Source organism: Idiotropiscis lumnitzeri, chromosome 8 (assembly GCF_059441095.1).
Source record: "Idiotropiscis lumnitzeri isolate Australia: NSW breed Sydney's pygmy pipehorse chromosome 8, RoL_Ilum_1.0, whole genome shotgun sequence".
NCBI classification, from domain to species: domain Eukaryota; kingdom Metazoa; phylum Chordata; class Actinopteri; order Syngnathiformes; family Syngnathidae; genus Idiotropiscis; species Idiotropiscis lumnitzeri.
Window position 1 is genome coordinate 720659 of NC_142398.1, and position 20444 is coordinate 741102.

General features: G+C 42.6%; 1 long non-coding RNA gene across 1 annotated transcript; it reads left to right on the forward strand.

Annotated features, from left to right (window-relative positions):
- Positions 1–2607: 2607 nt before the first annotated feature.
- LOC148331464 (uncharacterized) lies at positions 2608–12769 on the forward strand. The gene is made up of 8 exons (XR_015844676.1): positions 2608–2749; positions 3410–3529; positions 4135–4298; positions 4644–4832; positions 7120–7215; positions 9523–9675; positions 9783–12519; positions 12613–12769. It is a non-coding gene; the product is annotated as an uncharacterized LOC148331464 (long non-coding RNA).
- The last annotated feature ends 7675 nt before the right edge of the window (positions 12770–20444 follow it).

Below are 20444 nucleotides of genomic sequence, written 5' to 3' on the forward strand. Positions count from 1 at the left end.
CTTGGAGAAAATCTGCCTGCAATCTCCAAGAAAGAACAAATAGAAGAGTGAAGTTTAAGGATTTTGTTGACTTTGTTGACAAGCACGAAAGATTCTATAAAACAGAAAACAAAATCACAACACACAAAAACACCAAAATCAAAGAAAGTCTTCACAACAGTCATTGTGCCCGCCAAGATGGAAAACAACAAAACCACCACGCCAAAGGCAGAACCTGTTTCAGTGGATGCTATTGCCAAACCATGTGCTAATTGTAATGGAGAGCAACACAGTCTCACAATTTGTAAGGAATTTAGGAGAAAGCATCACAAGGATAAGATTGACTTCTTGAGGAGCAAGGGTCTGTGTTTTGCATGTTTGATGCACGGTCGCATTAGCAGTTGCTGGAAACAAAAGCTTCAATGTCAAGAATGCTCTAGACTGCATCCTACAGCACTACACATTGTCCATAAACTTCTGCAAAGAAACAGCCTAAGACGATTGTGAATAGCAGTACCTATTAAGCGCCCTCGTACAAACAACAGAAACCTGGGGTGTCACTGGGGCCTGTAAATAGGACTGCAGCCTTTCAATAATTCCGGTATGGGTCAAGGCACAAAAAGGAACCAAGACAGTGGCGACTTACTGTCCGGTTTAAAAATGCCCTGACGCCTTTTTTAGACTGAAATAACTTACTAAAGTTTTCGTTTTGTGCCATTCAGAATGGGAGAGGGAGCCAGGAGGCGAAACAGGCGTCTTGCCAGTTCAATCCCGCACACCCTCTGACTCTCACCCTCCGTTCTGCCTTTTTTTTTTAAACTAACTCATCAATAACTAATCACCAGAAGACAGAAAAGCATCAACAACTAATCACCAAGAGACAGAAAACATCAATAACTCACGGTATAAAGGTCAGTTTAACTAAAGCATCAATAACTAATCACCAGGCACTCCAGCAGGCAGAAAATCATAACCCAAGGTCAGTTTAACTAAACACATCTTCACGATACGGTGTCTGTGTGTGTGTGTGTTAAAATAACAAGTAAGTGTCTCTGTGTGTGTTAAACATTAATGAGTGTATAAAAACATGATTATGAATACACAAACTGATTACCTATCCTCAGCCCATCTTACATTTCCCCCCTGTTGTGGATTTAAAAATCATGTCCTTACGGCTTTAAGACAGATCATCATAATGAAATCATACAACAGTGTGATCATCAGTGGAGGAGCGAAAACCTCACATTAGGGAAAAATTCCCCTCCTCCCTTCCGGCGTAGAATGAGATCCTCATAATTTGATGACCATCAGGGAATAAAACTTGTCCCTGGGGTGACTTGGTGGAGGCCCTTGCCTCGTTGTAGGAGAGGACAGCCGTCCTTACCTCCCGGATCTTCGTGTATGGTGTGTGTGTGTGTGTGCACGTGTGAGGACAGGGGCAAGAAGTCCATGTGTTTTTACGTTTCAGTATCCAGTTTGAGTTCGTCATTCTCAACATTAATCAGGTTGTAATGGTAGATTTGGGCAACAAACCTACGATTAACCATCGTCTTTGTCATAAAAATAATGCAACATGAACAGACTACACATAACAAAATGAAAACTATAATTATCCTTATATATTGTTTTTTAAATTCTTCATAGTGGTCATAACATCAATAATTGTTTCATTTTTATTAAAAATTTAAATGCAGTAATGTACTCCAATCAAGGCTGATATTCCTTTGTTATGTACGTCATTAATTTCCAAACAATATCTAATCTTTTTGTTCTGTGGCTTCAACATATTTATCATCTCATCAATATTAGCACCACAGAGTACTGAGTTTCGAGATCCTCACAATAGTCGTTCTCAAAATGATATTTTTTTTTATCAATTTAGCTTTGTTAAGGTAAGATATTTTATTGACAATCTAACATTAATATGCAAAGAACATGTACATTAGTACGAAATGTAAAAAAAAATTGTGGTGGGGGGGGTGCGAATTGTTTTATTCTTGGTAGGGGGGGCATGACAGGAAATAATTGAGAACCACTGGTCTAGTCACACACCAGCTCGGGTTCATTTCCTACCAGAGAAATAACATTCCATGTCCCCAGAGCTAGGCGCTTTATGTTGCCGGGGATTGGACTGCCTTTGACTGCCTCCTAGCTCAAAGGAAACCCAAATTCTTTGGTCCCGCCCACTGGTAGTGAGCCGAAGCCCTTGTATTTAATAATAAATAAATACATAAAATAAAAAAATTAATAAATTTAAAAAACGGACCGATCCACTGCTTGGGTTAGTTTGACCCACCTTGAGATCCGTTCCCACTCAGTGACAGTGTCTACAAGCCACTGCCACCAGGCCAGTGAACCCGACGTCCAGGCAGTGACAAAAAACGTGATCAAATTACATTGCTCATCATAAGGTGTTTGTGAGACGCTCTTTGTATGTTTCCTCAATTAAGACCTGTTTTCCATTGGTGTATTTGAAAAAAGTGGTGAACCTGTTAAATTCACTACAAAACGTTAAGAAGATGAAAGTAATGTTTGAAGGAATATTATTTTTCTATCGACATGCCGGCGGGCGGGCACAGATAGAGAGTGATAAAGCAGCACCACCCGCGCGGGGCGTGCTGACGGAAAGGCAAGCGCTCCTCCTCTCGTCGCGTCCTTATTAAGACAGAAAAAAGACGCTGTTGAATTTGACCTATTCGCAGTTCGAGCAGGTGCTTAACGCTGGAGAATATCACCACTTCAAAGTTCGAACTGCTGTTGAAACGGAGAGGTAAGTGTTTTTCGTTTGTTTTTATTCAAAACATGCCTCGAGTGCATTTGTTCATGGTTAGAGATAGTTGTGTGGAAAACGCTATACAAAGTAGCACCATGGATGTGGGCCTACAACACTGGCCTAGCAAACATGTGCTCCTACATCGACATAATTGACGAGCTCCAGTTAAGCATTGAATAATTATAAAACGTCACGGTGCTGTTACTCATTTAAAGAACTAAACCGACGCGTATTGTCATCCGGTGGTCAGGTTTGCATTGAATGTGAGCACGAGGGACGCTAGCTTGTTGCGTTAGCTTTGCGGAGCTAACAGCTTGCACTTTTGTTATAGAACAACAGAATGCAAGTACCATGATAATTTCTGTCATTAATTTTTGTGTAAGACACGATGTTCACTGGTTAATTACATGATTCTTAAAGCAAAGGTTACTGTGAATGCAATTTTGGTAAGATTTTTGTAGTCACACTGCATAAATCTGTCTGTGTCTGTTGTTTAAACTTCAATATAAACTATTATGGTTGAAATCGTTAATTGGGATGGAGGGATTGATATTTTTGTAATTTATAATTTATTTTTCTTACACTGATATTGTTAAAACTCCATTTAGCCTATAGTATTAATAATTCTCAACACAAAACTGTCTTTTTTCTTTATAGAATAAACAATGCCTTCCCTGAGATGCAGGAAGTCCCCAAAGCAGGATACTATTGAACATGCAGTCAAGGGTCTGGACAAGACTGCAGAGTTAGAAGCGAAGTATATAAACTCATTTAAAGGTATGATGTTAACGCTTTTGCTAAGATATTATTGTTTTCTGATAACCAAGCTGACATCGTTTTTTAAGTGGTTATTTTACATTAAGAGTGTCTTGACCTTTTCTTTTGCCACTTTTGTCAGTTTCAAGTTATTTCAGTGAGGGTGAAACCTGATGGTAGGAGTTCTATCTAAATTAAGGCTGTACTTGATAACGCCCTCCGGCATTTTTATACCACAATAGACCGGTGAACAAGTCCGATATTGATAGTCTAGTGTATAGCACGTAATACGTCACAGAGATCACGTGACGCGATCCAATATGACTGTGTACAGTGTATGTCATTGTTTTGAAACTAAATAATCTTAAAGTTTTTTTTTTACGTAACCAGGTGCCATTGACATTTGTACTTTCAGTCCTAATACATACTGGCTAATGCAATGCTGGAAAATGAATTTTGGCTGGTCTGTTCCTTTAAAATCATAAAGAAGGGCTCTGCTCTATCCCTCACAAGAAGCAATGTTTCAAACCACCCTACATTAGTATAGTGGCCCAAATGAATATGATGACTCCTTATTTGTGTGCTTAAAAATATGACGAAGCTAACTTGATTTCCCTGTTAACTAGGTCGAGGAGTATTTACCAAGGCCCCTTTCAGGAAAGACGACTTTATTCTTTATTATGGAGTACAGAGGAAAATTGATAGATTCTGATGAATCTCAACGCAGGAAGATGGATGGAAGAGGCACTGTCTTTTTGTTTGACTTCCGCCGGCAAGAAAAAACTTGGAGGTGAGGCAAGGATTGAGATGTTATCTTATTTTTGTTTTTATTTAAAAAAAATAAACACATACTCATCCCATAAGTGTTAGAGGAAAAATCATTCTCTAAGCAAAAATGTATAATTACTTTTATTCATGTGTTGAATCTGTACAAATGAAAATATAGACCATGAAGTCTCAAAGACAAGCTGTTAATAGGGTCTGATTCCAATAGAAATTTCTTGTATGATTTGATTTAGAAGATTTAAAAATTGTGGATTTCCTATTTTTATGTTTTGTGTACACAAGATTGTCTCAAAGATTAATTTCTGACATTGATTGAATAATTGTTTTTTTTTTTTAAATCTATTTTAAGTGTTGATGCAGCTCAAGAAGATGGCAGTCTGGGAAGACTGGTTAATGATGACCACATGCACCCCAACTGTAAAATGAAGAAGATGACAACAGAGGACAGACCACACCTCTGTCTGTTTGCGCTCCGAGACATTGATGTTGGCGAAGAAATAACTTAAGACTATGGACCAGCTGGCCTTGGAGAACACAGGTTTGTAAGATGCATCTTTAAGTACAATAACAGAGCCCACTTGTGGTGTTCTGGTGATGTAGTTTCCAATTAGTTTGGCAATCTAATAAATGTATGTGAGGTTTCTATGGAAGTTGAACATGCTGACTGACTGGGGGAGTTCTCCATTGTCCACTATCTGTAATTCAAATTTGTGGGTCTGAGTCAAAGTTTGGCTCTTCAGGAACAGCGAACTGGTCAGGGAGTGACAGAATTACAAAGTTCTGCGTTACTCCTTTCTGGGCGGTGGCCCTGTTAGGCCATCATATGCCATATTGCAAATATCCCCATTGTGGGACTAATTAAGGACATCTTTATGTTGTGGTTTCCCTACCAGAACCAGCACCAACCCTGTATATTCATGATATAAAACACTGTTTCAATTTGATATTTAGCCTTTCTATACTGTAAAAATAGAAGACCTCAGGCTTTCCTGCGCTCCCTTGCCCAATTGGTGGTGTTCAGGAGACAACCTGGGACTGAAATATCAGTCACAACCAGTGTTGTTTTCGTCACTGATGACTATGACGAAAATACTTCGTTAACGCCCCTTTTTTAATGACGATGACAAGCTAAACGAGGTTCTTTTATGACGAAAACATGACGTGATGTACATGAATTTTTTTCGTTGACGAGACAAAATTGTTAGCATGTGGTTCATAAATTATTTTATGTTGCTTTTAGTGAAATAAAGCCACAACAGTTGCCCAACAAAATGTTTTGCTTCTCTGCTTATTTTGGAGCAGTGAGCATTGATTCCACTGTTGCCACTTTTTTCTGTTTGTAATGAAGAATCCTTAGTAGTTCATCCAAAAGTCTTTGTTATTGGGTGGAAACCTTGAATGCCTTGTTTTAACTCAAATGGACTTAAACCCATCCATCCATCCGTTATCTGTACCGCTTCTCCTCACTAGGGTCGCGGCGGGTGTTGCAGCCTATCCCGCTGTCTTCGGCAGTAGGCGAGGTACACCCTGAATTGGTGTCCAGCCAATCGCAGGGCATACATAGACGAACAACCATCCACGCTCACACTCATGCCTAGGGGCAATTAGAGTGTCCAAGCAACTTGCCATGCATGTTTTAAGAATATGGGAGGAAACCGGATTACCCAGAGGAAACCCACGCAGGAAGGCTGGAGCCAGAATCGTACCTACGACCTCAGTCTTGTGAGGCCATCATGCTAACCAGTTGGGCCACCGTGCCGCTTGGACTAAAACCTTTGTGAATAAATTGACAAAAACTAGGGTAAAACTTTTTTTGCGTTTCCGTCGATTAAAACTGGACTAAAACCCTTTTTTTAGTTTTCGTTGACTAAAACTGGACTAAAACTATAACGAATTGGGATGACTAAATGTGATGTAAACAAATCAGCACTTTGTCCAAATGACTTGGACAAAATCTAAAATGCCTGCCAAAAACAACACTGGTCACAACACGTGTCTACAGAAGATTAATTGGCATGGGCGAAATTAATTAGTTTTATTTCATTCATGATCTTATGTTTTGTTTTGGGTGGCTAAGGCTTAAAATGTGTAAAAATCTAATCCAACCTCAAATATAATTAATTCAATAAATTTATGATGCTACTAAAACATCGAAGCAGCCTCCTCCAGGCTTTACAGACTCAGAAATGGAGGTATGCGTATCGTGTGCTCATCCTGTCGTGTCTCGAGATGTTAAAATTGCAGTTAGATAGACGTGTGCTGATTAGACAAGACTTCTAATATATCTGGTGTCACAGGATATTTGTCAGTGAATGTGTATGTCTGGTTTGAGGCTCACTCCGCTTTTTCTTGTGTTGTGGGGTCCAGTTGAGTTGAATTGCGAGTCAGGTATGTTGGCCATCTGGCACCCAACTGTCAGGTTTGTGTTTGTGGGGACCCCGTAGAGCCATTTTTATTGTTGACATAAATCTTAGCTAATCATCTTTTCCTTCATTATCATATGAAATACAGTTAGGAGTTGTATGTGCCTTTACTATGTTATAATCTTAGAACCTACCAGCCACTACAGGTGTCCGACAAGAAGACTTTTGGCTGTCCTGTGCTCCATTGCGGCCCTGGTGGCGTTCAAAAGACAACCTGTGACTGAAATATCAGTCACAACATATCTCTACTGAAGATTAATTGTCATGCGCTAAAGTAATTGGTTTTGTTTCATTCGTGAACTTGTTAGTTTTTGTTTTGGGTGGCCAAAGCCTAAAATGTGTAAAATTCTGATCCATTTTCTTTTTTTAATTCATTAAATTAATATTCAACTTGTTCATTAGGATGGAGGACAACCGACAATGACTGAATCGGCTGAGGTTGATGCCACCAGAACATCGAAGCAGCCTTCTCAAGTTTTGACAGACTCTGAAAAGGAGGTATGCGTATCATGTGGTCATCCTGTCGTGTCTTGAGATGTTAAAATTACAGTTAGATAGACCTGTGCTGGTTGGACAAGTTTTCTAATATATCTGGACATAAATCGTAGCTAATAATATTTTCCCTCATCATCATATGATATACAGTTATGCCTAGTATATGTCTTTACTATGTTACAATCTAAGAACCTACCAGCCACTACAGTTCTCTCATTGGGAGACTTAAGCTTTCGTCAGGCTGTCGACTGCTGCATTGCCCTCTTATTGGCTTTAAGTACACAACCTGTAACTGAATTATCTGTCAGAACAGAACCTAGGGCTGGGCGATTAACCGAAAATTTACCGTTACCGAAATTTATTAGAATGACCGACATCATTTTGCCCATGTCGGTAAATTCGGTGTCTAAAAAAAAAAATGAAAAAGGAAAGTCTTTTCTGTCTGCGGCAATGTTCATGCCTCTTTAAGTCTGCTCCAGCGCATGTAGTCACGTGACTCAGGCGCTGTAGAAGAATGTAAACACAAGACTCGTTCGTAGCTGGCGATTCAAATTCAGAAGCGGCTGACACGGCTAAAGACGAAGTAACGTTAGTTGAAATTGGTCTTGTCGCGCTTGTCCCAAAAAGAAATTCGACATCTGTCGTTTGGAAATGTTTTGGGTTCCATAAAGACGATGTTTGAGCAAAAGAACACGAACTACAAAGTGCGTCGTAAGCACCTGAAACAGCGCGTCCAACCTTTTCTTTTTCACCACCCACAACACAACCATGCTGTTGACTTGGAGCTTGTGCTAAAAGTTCAAAGTGAGAAGCAAGGTTGGACAAGTGACAACAGCCCACTAACGGAGGCGAAACCATACGAGAGAACGTCTCAGTGGTGGACGGGATAGCCTAGCACATAGCTAAAGATAGAGCTCCTGAAGTTACAGTGGAGCGCACAGGATTTAAACGCCTCAGGAACGTAGCCGACAAGAGGTACGAAAATATTTGCCGCAAACAGCACTTCCCGATATGGACAACATCGGGACGGGAGCGGAGACATGTCGAGCATTTTGCATCCACATCCGACTTGTGGTCGAGTCGCAACATGCATCCCTGTTTGAGCCTGAAATGTGCAGTACATAGACGACAAGTGGCGACTGCGCACCGGAGTACTCGAGACGGCACATTTTACTGATGAAGCACACGCGTTTGTTTGGCACTGGCATTCCATTGATTTTTTTTTTTCATTTTATTTAGCATTTTGTTTACAGGCGACTAGTGCCTTTGCACATGGCATTATTTATATTGTTTACAAGATACCTTTACACAAATCTAAGCATTTGCAAATGGCATTACACCATCTCGGCACAATCTATTTGCAGGAAAAGATTTTGTGAGAGGTACCCTTTTTTTCCTGTTCTTTGTGACATTGTTCAAGTCATGCAAAGCAAGCTATTTTGAATGTTTATTCAAATGATTTTTGTACTTCTATTTTTCATTGAAAGTAATGTGTACCAGTTGGTCAATAAAAAAAAAGCAGTTAATATGCATTTTCTGCATTTATTTTGATTTTGGTCCTCAGGGGGAATTTATCGTGCATTTATCGTTATCGAGGTAAAATTGCCCAATTTATCGCGATATTGATTTTAGGTCATATCGCCCAGCCCTAACAGAACCTATGTGTCCACAGCAGGTGATTTGGCATGTGGATTCTTCAGATTTTTAGAAAATAGGTAAAATTGTGATCAAAAGTTTAAAATGTCTAAAATTCTGGTATAGTTTGCAATAGTATATCTATTAAATCATTTCAAAACTTCTTAACAAGGATGGAGAACATTGGCTGTGACCGAATTGGTTGAGGTTTAGATTACCAGGACCATTGAGCAGCCTCCTCGGGATCTACAAATTTAGGAATGAAGATATGCATCCCATGTTACAATCCTGTTATGGCCCGAGGTTTTGAAGTTGCAGTTACATATTGGGCTGGGCGATATGGCTGATAAGTACATAGCGATATAAGTATTTCATATGGGTCCATCGATGCACATTGAATTATTTTTTTATATTATTTTATTTTATTTTTTTTTTTATTTTCCAATATTTTCACTGCCCTGTTAAAAAAACATTTAATGTAGTTTTCCTCCCGGGAGCTTTTTGTTACGGTTAATTAATTTTGTTATTACATTATTTTGTCATAATATCATTCATCAATATTTTAGTTTTTTTTTTTTTTTCAAATAGAATTAAGACTTTTTTCTGTGCAGATTCCTCTGGGGATTAAGTATTTAATGGGTTCTCAATTTTCTCTTGGACTCTGATGCAACCCAGTCTCCTCCCTTGGACAAAAAATATGGGCTGAATCTTCCTTGGAATAACGACACAGATTCTGACAAATCATTGTCAAATCCTGCCCCTGAACTTTGCGCCTCAGACCCAGACCATATTACTATCCCAAGGCTCAGGAGGACCAAAAGTATACAGGTAAAGAACCCATATAGATTTCAGGGAATCTTACAAGCAAATTGCATATATTTTATTGGTCTCCTGCCTTCTATCCTTTATATTTCGTTGTTGTTGTTGTTTTTTAGATTAAAAAAACAGGCTGACTTTGGAATGGATAAGCATTATTACTCCAACTCAGATGACAGTGGAGATGAATATATTCCGGATACAAGTGAGGCCTCTGATTCAGATGGAAGTGAATCATTGAAAATTGTGGACCCTCTCTTGAAGTCTAAGAATGCCTTCAGAGATATTTCTCCCACACCACGAATCTCAAAAGCCACCTCAACGCAGGTTGTTAATCAAGTGCGTTCACCCGTTCGGAGGAGTAGCAGCACTGGTGTGATTCTTGAATTCTATGGCTCTTCAAATATTTGTGCAGTTTAACACAAATCATCCAAAATAGAATTCAAGCACATCTGTGACAGAAATTCAAATTCAGAAGTCAAAGAGAGAGAACAAAAAAAAAAATCTAATGCTGCGCTTATTCCGAAGACATATACTGTAAACATTAAATGTATGTTAGGACAATCTTGAAAAAAGTATTAGAACACCCTTTACTTTTATTTCTTGTTAATTTTATTAACCAAAATATGTAAATTTTTATTACAGATTAATGAATACAAAATTAAAAAAAAAAGGGGGGAAAAAAACTGTTTGAGACAGTACAATGCCATAGCTATTGATGCAACTTAAGTGATTTTTGTTACTATAGTAAATAAAAATGACAATGGCTAGATTCTCGTTATTTTCTCGAATTAAAACTCTAATCAGCTACTTTTTAATCGTTATATTTGTATAAACAAATGTTATACAACTATATATGTGTTAACTTATACAAGAAATGACGGAAAAGCAAGGGTGGTTTAGTATTTTTTTTATCGTATATAGTCTGTATAATATCTTTAACCTATGCTGATGCTGTTTAATACTGATTTAAATAATAATAATAATGTCATAATCTGTTGGTTTTACATGAACAAAACCTTTCAAGCACTTTTTAAAATTCTAAATACTATCTCTTGTCAGTAAGTTGGTTCACAGCACTGCCTTGGAGTGAAAGTGTGTAGTGCTGAGACAGTCGGTATGTGCTGAGTCGTCTGACGTTTGTGTGACTGGTACCCAGGAAGGTAGCGAAACCAGGCAGTGTGTATGTAGTACCCAGGAAGGCAGAGAAACCAAGCAATATGTATGTGGTACCCACGGCACGAAGGCAGAGAAACCAAGCAGTGTGTATGTGGTACCCGGGAAGGTAGCAAAACCAGGGAGTGTGCATAGATACAGACCCCAAAAGTGATTAAAACCAAATAAAGTCCCCAGAAGATCATCTGTCGTCAGGTGAAGGACCCTGTACTTTGTTTAACTCATTTACTCCCTTAGACGTACAAAGACGTCTTTTAATGCAATGGCGCCCTCTACCAAAGACGTATAAGTACGTTTCCTGTCTTTTTTACGTCATAGTGTACATAAGGGTCTGATGCAACCTCTGAGGGAGAATCAGCCTTGTCCGCATTGTGAATCATGTAAAAATCACCCAGCAGGGGGCAGAGGTGCAAAAGATCCGCCTTGAATCTGCGCCAGAGTTACAAATGGGGGGCGGGATCCTGGGGTAGACGGTATAAGTGTGGAGAGCGGACCGGTTAGCAGCAGCATCGGCAGCATTAGCAGCAGTAGTATTAGTAGCGTTAGCAATGAAATCCTCCAAGCAAATGACGATCGAGGAATGCTTTTTTGTAAAAAAAGCTTACCAAGTGTACATAAGGGTCTGATGCAACCTCTGACTGAGAATCAGCCTTGTCCGCATTGTGAATCATGTAAAAATCACCCAGCAGGGGGCAGAGGTGCAAAAGATCCGCCTTGAATCTGCGCCAGAGGTACAAATGGGGGGCGGGATCCTGGGGTAGTGGAGAGCAGCGTGGGTAGCAGCAGCATCGGCAGCACTAGCAGCAGTCGCATTAGTAGCGTTAGCAATGAAATCCTCCAAGCAAAGGACGATCGAGGAATGCTTTTTTGTAAAAAAAGCTTCCTAAAAGCATCAAGGCGATGGAGACGCTTTGGTTGAGAGGATGACGCGTCGTCGTCGTCGTCACAACAAACAGGCGTCTAAAGAGGCTGCGCGTGCCTTGCGGCCTGCATCGCCTGCCTTCGGACAATAGCCAAAGCAGCTGAGAGTCCTCACCAGATCCCCCCCGAACGAGGAGGTAAGCGCTCGCAAGTTACCATTGAACATGTGGTTTTACCCCTCATGCTTTTATTGTACATATCATGCATCTTGCGGGCAGAAAATGTCGCGTAAATGTGCAGTTAGACGCGAGCTTGCTCGCTGACTTCCTCGTCCGGCCGCCTCTATTGCACAATTACACGCGAGCGTAAGTCCTCGCCGACGAGGGAGTAAACGCTCGCAAGTTACCATTGAACATGTGGTTTTAGCCCTAATGCTTTTATTGTACATATCATGCATCTTGCGGGCAGAAAATGTCGCGTAAATGTGCATAGTGTGGCATAGCAATCCCCCAGCAGGTTCCCACCACGGAGGAAGCTGTGAGCGACTTATTTGGTCTGTGAGAAAAATCCTGAATGTCACTGTAAAAGAACAAATTTCGGGTGAAGAAAGTCAATATACCTTGCTTGGTGAGGCTGAAGCAGTTATAAACAGCAGGCCTATCACAAGGACATCTTCCGACCTCAACGACTTGGAAGCACTCACACCCAACACTCTGTTGTGGCTGAAGGTCAAACCTGAGTTACCTCCTGGAGTCTTCTGTAAAGACGACCAATACGTACCTCTGGGAATGAGCTGGTCAGCTCTTTAAAGAGTATTATGTAAGTTGAAATACATTAATCCATTTTTCTTTTTTGGACCATCTTTAACTGTGTAGTGTGTAATGTCTAAAATACAAAATGATCTGATTTTAGGGTGCAGTTGACGACTGTGGCACAGGTCCTCGCTCTACAAGTGCTAAAAGTCTTCGGCAAAGAGAAAAATCTGCCATAAGGTACAGAAAACATTGGCATCAGAGTAAATGGATGCATGTTTTTGCAATGTGCGAGGAAACTGGCAAACTCATAGAAAACTACGCAGGCTTGGGAGAACATGCAAACTCTACACAGGAAGGCCGGAGCCGGAATCGATCCCACAACCTCTGCATTGTGAGACCATCGTGCTCACAAGTCGCCCACCATCCCACCATTCATTATCTGTACGGATTCTCCTCACAAGGGTTGCGGGGGGTGCTGGAGCCTATCCCAGCTATCTTGGGGCAGTAGGTGGGGTACACCCTGAACTGGTTGCCAGCCAATCGCAGATCACACAAAGACAAACAACCATCCGCGCTCACACTCACACCAATTTAGGGTGTCCAAACAACCTGCCATGCATGTGTTTGGAATGTGGGAGGAAACTGGAGAACCCACGCAGGCGTGTGGGAAACATGCAAACTCCAAACAGGAAAGCCGGAATCAATCCCGCGACCTCTGCATTGTGAGACCATCGTGCTAACAAGTCGCCCACCATGCATCCCTGCTAAATAAATGATTAATTTTTACATTTTAGTATTTGTAAGCGATCTTGTGTTCATGACAGCATTTTCAACAGTGTGGGTGTTTGTATGAAAGCATTTCACTTGTGTATGGGCATGAGCATGTTTCAGTTGTATTTATGAATAACAATAATTTCACAATTGTGCCTGAGCGCCTTTCACTGGTGTGTATGAGAATGTTTCACCTATGTGTATGAGCGCATTTGACGAGTGTATGAGCAACAACTATTTCACTAGTGTGTATGAGAGCGTTTCACTCGTATGTATGATAGCGTTTCATAAGTATGCATGAGCAACAACAATTTCACTGGTGTGTAAGAGTGCATTTCAGAAGTGTGAAGCGATTCCTGACTTTTGTCTCCAACGGCACCTCATACTCCCCATCTCCCGCTCACTTCTCATGACCCCATGAGCCATCCCCGTTGCTACTACATGGAGATTTGATGTGTTTTTTTGTTTTTTTTTGTTATTAGTTTCTTCAACATCGCTTCTGATTCTCATCTCTTCTCTGGCGCTCGTCTCCGCCTGTCTGATTTGAAGTCGACCTCAGAATTTGCACTATTTTGACATGACTTCTGTGGTAATCACTACTGACATATAGTGTCATTTGCTCAATAACACATGAAAATTATAATAAATAATAAAAATGGGTCCGGTGCCGAGCTCTGGCTTCATATCTTTAAAAGTGGTCTTCTCAAATCTGTTACTAATGGCCTCTAAATCAGCGGTGGTAGAGAAGGGGCAAATTAGACCTTATGGCATCTTAATTTGGTCAAGTCTTGTACCCATTTTCAAGGCCAGCGACTATTGCTTTAGCTATATACAAGAAAAGGATTACTCTGAATATACACAACAACAAATCCCAGATGTCCAACCCAAATGTTGTTTCAAAATAATCCAGTTCAGATGATAAACAAATATATTGGTATGTTGAGGTCATTATTTCAAATCAAAATATACACTTCTTTTTCAGACAATGGGGAGGATCGAAGAAGTGGAAAAGTTGGAGTAACTTCAAAACGATGCAAAGAGACAGAATCTGGAAGAATGTCAAGTTTGTACATGTTTATATTTCTGGAATTTACTGGGCGTGCATCTCGAAATGTTTGGGGATGGTTCGGGCTGCCAGACAAGATTTTCACTGCGAGCGCTGGACCACTGGATGCTGCGGCAAACAGCGGACTTCTTGCAGCTATTTATTACCAACAAGCTACCCCTGCACATCACTGATGCGGATGGCACAGACTGCTTTGCAGACAATTATTTTGAGGCAAAACCAAGAGGTCTGTAAGCACTCTGATAAAGTAAAATATTTGACACCCACGGCAATAAAAGCCATGCTACAGCATAGGGCTGGGCGATAAACCGAAAATTTACCGTTACCGAAATTTATTACAATGACCGAAATCATTTTGCCCAAGTCGGTAAATTCGGTGAATAAAAAAAGAAAAGCCTTTTGTCTGAGGCAATGTTCATGCCCCTTTAAGACCGCTACAGCGCCTCTAGTCATGTGACTCCACCCGTCTGTCGCTCTCGTTGCTGGCGATTCAAATCCAGAAGCTTTCTCACCACCCACAACACAACCATGCTGTGCTGAAAGTTCAAAGTGAGAAGCAAGGTTCGAAAAGTGACAACAGCCCATGAACGGAGGCGACACCATACGAGAGAACGTCTCAGAGGTGGATGCGGTAGCCTAGCACATAGCTAAAGATAAAGCTCCTCTAGTTACGTGGCGCGCACAGGATTTAAACGCTTCATGAAAGCCGTATTTCCCGATATGGACTACATCGGGCCGGGAGCTTAGACATGTCAAGCATTTTGCATCTACATCCGACTTGTGGTCGGGTCGCAACATGGATCCCTGATTGAGCCTAACTGTGCATTACATAGATGACAAGTGGCGACTGCGCACCAGAGTACTCGAGACGGCACATTTTCCCCGATCATGCCCACTTGTTTATTTGGCTTGCATTGACATTTTATTTAGCGTTTTTTTATTTGCCATTATTTACATCATGAGAGCATCTTGGCGCAATCTATTTGCAGAAAAAGATTTCGCAAGAGGTACCCTTTTTCTTTGTGACATTGTTCAAGTCATGCAAAGCAAGCTCAGGGTTCGCGGTTAACCGCTTCCCGATTGCCCGGGGCAAGTGAAATTTGGCCACGGGCAAGGTAAAATTATGGGCAACTTGCCCGACCGGGCAAGCATTTTTTAAAGCAGCCAAATATCTTTAATTTTGACGAAAACGGTGGTGTGCACTGTATGGTGATGGTTTAACCCAGACACCCCCTTATGTTTTGGTATGGTCCATTGGCCTTATCGGGGGCAATGGGCGGGCGCTACGGGGATCAGTTAGTTCAGTGAATGTCGAGTTAAAGTGGACGTCAATAAATCCCGCAGTATTGGAACTCGCTGTCGTAGCATCCTCATTTGAAGTTTGAAAAACACAACAAAAACCTACGATATTTCGGCCGAAAATTGACAGCCGGAAGTTTTCTTACCTTCTGCGCATGTTTACAAGTGGCGACGAGTTCGTTCAAATCCGAACATTTCGTATTCCTCTGACATGACTAAAATAGCTCGAATATTTTTAAGTAGACAATTCAGTTGTGAGTAAGGAAGGGAGTAATATTTGATTATTGGCTGTTAATTCATTAGCTCCATGATGTGACCTGACATAGTGTCAGTGACTGTGTTCTGTTTATGCTATGAAACTTATGGAGGCAGCACCACAGGCACTGGTCTTAAAGGAATACACAAATTTGCCACACTCATAATTTAGAATAGAATAGAAATCCCTTTATTGTCATTGTACTCAAGTGTGCAACGAGATTAGAGGGCTCCCCTCTCCAGTGCAATACAACAATAATACAGACAAATATATAAATTAGATAAATAAAGAAGACAGTGCAATGGAATTCAGTACTGAATAGGGCATATAGAAACACATCACAATGCTGTTTTGCGAGGTTAGGGTGGTCTCGTGTGTGTGTGTGAGAGTTCAGTATGGAGATGGCTCTCGGAAAGAAACTGTTTCTCAGTCTATTGGTCCTTGATTTGATGCATCTGTAGCGCCTGCCAGAGGGCAACAGGTCGAACAGGTGTGAGTTTGGGTGGGTATTGTCATTGACGATGTTGAGAGCCCTTCTGAGGCACCGGGCGGTGTAGATGTCCGACAGTGGGGGGAGAGGGCAGCCAATAATCCTTTGCGCTGTTTTGACTGTCCTCTGGAGCCTCACTCTGTCCGCCTCAGTGCAGCCGCTGTACCAGGTGGAGACACAGTACGTCAGCAGGCTCTCGATGGACGAGTGGTAGAAGGCCAGCAGCAGCTTCCTGTCCAGGTTGAATTTCCTGAGGACTCTCAGGAAGTGCAGACGTTGGCGGACCTTCTTTACCACTGCTGTGGTGTTGTGACTCCAAGAAAGGTCATCGGAGATCTGTACTCCCAGGAACTTGAACGTGTGGACCCTCTCCACACACACGCCTTCGATGCAGAGGGGGGGCGGCAGCGTCTTGTTCCTCCTGAAGTCGACGACAATCTCCTTTGTTTTAGCAGAGTTAAGGTGCAGTCTGTTGTCCTTGCACCAAGTTGTCAGTCTCTTTACCTCCTCTCTGTAGGCTGTCTCGTCACCTTCCGAGATCAGACCGACCACTGTCGTGTCGTCAGCAAACTTGACGATGGTGTTGTTGCCGTGGGCCGGGCTGCAGTCGTAGGTGTAGAGGGCGTACAGGAGAGGGCTCAGCACGCATCCTTGGGGGGAACCGGTGCTCAGCATGAGGGTGGAGGACGTGTAGGGGCCGAGCAACACAGTCTGGGGTCTGTTGGTCAGAAAGTCCTTAATCCAGATGCGTGTGAGGGCAGGGAGGCCGAGAGTGTCCAGTTTGGCGACGAGGATGTCTGGGATGATCGTGTTGAATGCTGAGCTGTAGTCCACAAAGAGCATCCTTGCATAGCTCTGCTGTCGTTCCAGGTGGCCCAGCACAACATGCAGAGCAGTGTCGATGGCGTCCTCAGTGGATCTGTTAGCCCGGTATGCAAACTGGTAGGGGTCCAGAGTGGGAGGAAGGCAGTCCCTGATGTGCTGGAGAACCAGCCTCTCGAAGCACTTCATAATGACTGGTGTGAGAGCAACAGGACGGTAGTCATTCAGGTGGACGGCTGGTGACTTTTTGGGGACAGGAATAATGGTGGAAGTTTTCAAGCAGGAGGGGATGACTGCCTGAGCCAGGGAGCGGTTGAAGATCCTGCAGAAAACATGTGACAGTTGGTGGGCACATGCTCTGAGGACCTTGCCTGGTATTCCGTCGGGTCCAGTAGCTTTCCTGGGGTTGACCGCCAGGAGCGCGCGCCTCACATCGTGTTCCTCTACGATGAGTGGGGGGGAGTTGGAGCTTGAAGTGCGGGGGTGTGACGGTTGGGGCGAGTCAAAGCGAGCGAAGAAGCAGTTAAGCTCCTCTGCCAGCGATGCACTCGGGTCTACAGAGGTCGTGCTGCTGCCACGGAAGTTGGTGATGCTCCGTAGACCCTGCCACACCTCCCGTGGCCTGTTACTGGCAAGGTGGGCCTCCAGCCTCCCCTTGTAGGTTGCCTTGGCTAGCTTGATGCCTTTGCTCAGGTCAGCACGAGCCACCCTGTACTGGGCTTTGTCGCCTGACCTGAAGGCAGCGTCCCGGGCCTTGAGGAGAGAGCGAACCCTGCTGGACATCCAGGGCTTCGCGTTTGGGAAGGTCCGTATAGTCTTATGTTGGGACACAGTTTCCATGCAGAACTTGATGTAGTCCAGTACACAATGCGTGTAGACATCAAGGTCCTGATGATCAAAGAGGTCCCAGTTTGTGTCATGAAAGCAGTCCTGTAATTCACTCATGGCGTCGTCACGCCAGGTTTTCACAGTCTTTGTGGTAGGCCTGAATCTGCGCCTGAGAGGGGTGTACGCAGGTGCGAGCTGCAAGGACAGGTGGTCTGACTGGCCGAGAGGGGCGAGTGGGAGGGCTCTGTATGCGTGCTTGATGTTCGAGTACACATGGTCGAGAGTGTTGTCTCCCCTCGTTGGGCACTTGACATGCTGGTGAAACTCTGGGAGTACAGTCTTTAAATTGGCCTTATTAAAGTCTCCCGCTACTACGTGAACGCCATCAGGGTGGGGCCGCTGATGTTTATTGATGACGCACGCGAGTAGCGAGAGCGCCGTGCTAGTGCTAGCGTCGGGAGGGATGTAAACAGCTGTGACAATCACTACCGTTAGCTCCCTCGGGAGAAAATAAGGCCGGCATTTAACGGACATGAACTCGATGTCGGGGGAAGAGTGCTTCTCGACGATCGTGCTATCGCCGCACCAGTTCTCATGCACGTAAACACAGAGCCCCCCGCCCCTCCTCTTACCGGTGTCCCTCGTCCGATCCGCGCGATGTAGCGAGCGCCCGGCCAGCTGGATGCTAGCGTCGGGGACGTCTGCGTGCAGCCAGGTTTCCGTGACGACGATCACACTGCTATCGCGCACATAGCGGTTTCCCAGGATTTGTAATCCCAGGTCGTCGATTTTGTGGACCACGGATCTGGCGTTGGTGAGGTGCAGACTCGGTAGTGGCTGCCTATGGGGCTGCCGTCGCAGCCGTTGCAAGACACCGGACCTGCAGCCTCGCTTCTGCTTCCTCTCTCTGCGTCGCCTGCGCCGCCTCCCGGCCCCGATGACCAGCCACGGTGAGCCGGGCAGCCTCGCCAGTTCGTTCGGAATTTTGCGATCATAGCAAAATTCCTCTGTGATGGTTATTTCGCATCGATATCCAATGTTCACGATGTCCTGGCGGGTATATCGATGTTGTGCCTCAGTTGATGCCAATAAGAGCAAGCAAACACTAATAAAAAGTAAAAAGGAGCACTGTGAGGGGGAGCTGTTAGCCGCTTCGTCCATGCGCGCCGCCATCTTGGAAAAAAAAAAAAAAATTACTCATGTGATTCCTCAATTAATACGCTCTCCTGGACTTAAAATTGATCATCTGGATTGCTGTAATATCATTTTCCCAATTTAACATGCAGATTTGTTAATTATTAAAATTACAATTAACATTTTCAATAACTGCACAGGATGATACATTTGCTCTTGTGAGTAGGGTTTCATGGTTGATGATGAAAACAAGATTAATTTATGCTTATCAGATTATATGTTTATTTACATTTGTGGCGCACATTTTACAACCATAAACATTTTATTCTTAGAGAAAAGAAATTGTCACTTGCCCAAGTAATTTGGCCACTCGGGCAAGTAATTTGGCCACTCGGGCAAGGCAAATTTTAGTGGCACTTGCCCTATGGGCAAGCAGTTTTTAAAGTTAACCGCGAACCCTGCAAGCTATTTGGAATGTTCATACAAATGATTTTTGTACTTTTATTTTTCATTGAAAGTAAAGTGTACCAGTTGGTCAATAAAAAAAACAGTCAATATGCAATTCCTGCATTTATTTTGATTTTAGTCCACGTGGGAATTTATCGTGCATTTATCGTTATCGAGGTAAAATTGCTCGATTTCTCGCGATATTGATTTGAGGTCATATCGCCCAGCCCTACTACAGCATGTATACAGTGTGAGACGTGTAGTGTTCACTTGCTCCAAGGCAATTGTTTTAGTGTATACCACATACCCAACGAATTGTGTAATTTGTATGGCGGGGTGTACACACGCGTTGCAAAAACACATGCACACACTGTCACTCACGCACTTCTGTATATAGTTTATTTCAGCACCTTTTGTCATGCTGTTTTTATTTTATAGAAGGAAAGCATTATTTTGATGTCTGAGCTGTCACAAAAGAAAAAATAGAACTGTTGAAGTCAACTGTTGAAGCTTGTGCTTGAAATGTTTGTTCTTAGTTTCTCAGTTTTTCGTGAGCAATGGGAATTCAGTTATATTCAAACGCTGTCAGGTAAAGGCTCCATATTTTTATAGCATTATAGCACACTATTCTGTGGGCGCTAGAATTGAAGGGTTTGCGCTAGTAAAAATAGGTGGGATTAAATGAGCTGAAGTGTATCTCTTGAGTGCTCCTTAAATATTTGCCTGTGTTGGTATATTTTGGTCGTGTCATGTTTATTCTTACGCTGAAAGAGACATGAGGTGTTCGAAAAAAATAAATGATTTTTTTTTTCCCGGTCAAAACTACCAATGGTGTCTGTTTTTTTTCCCTCCGTGAAATGTACGAGTTATCACTTT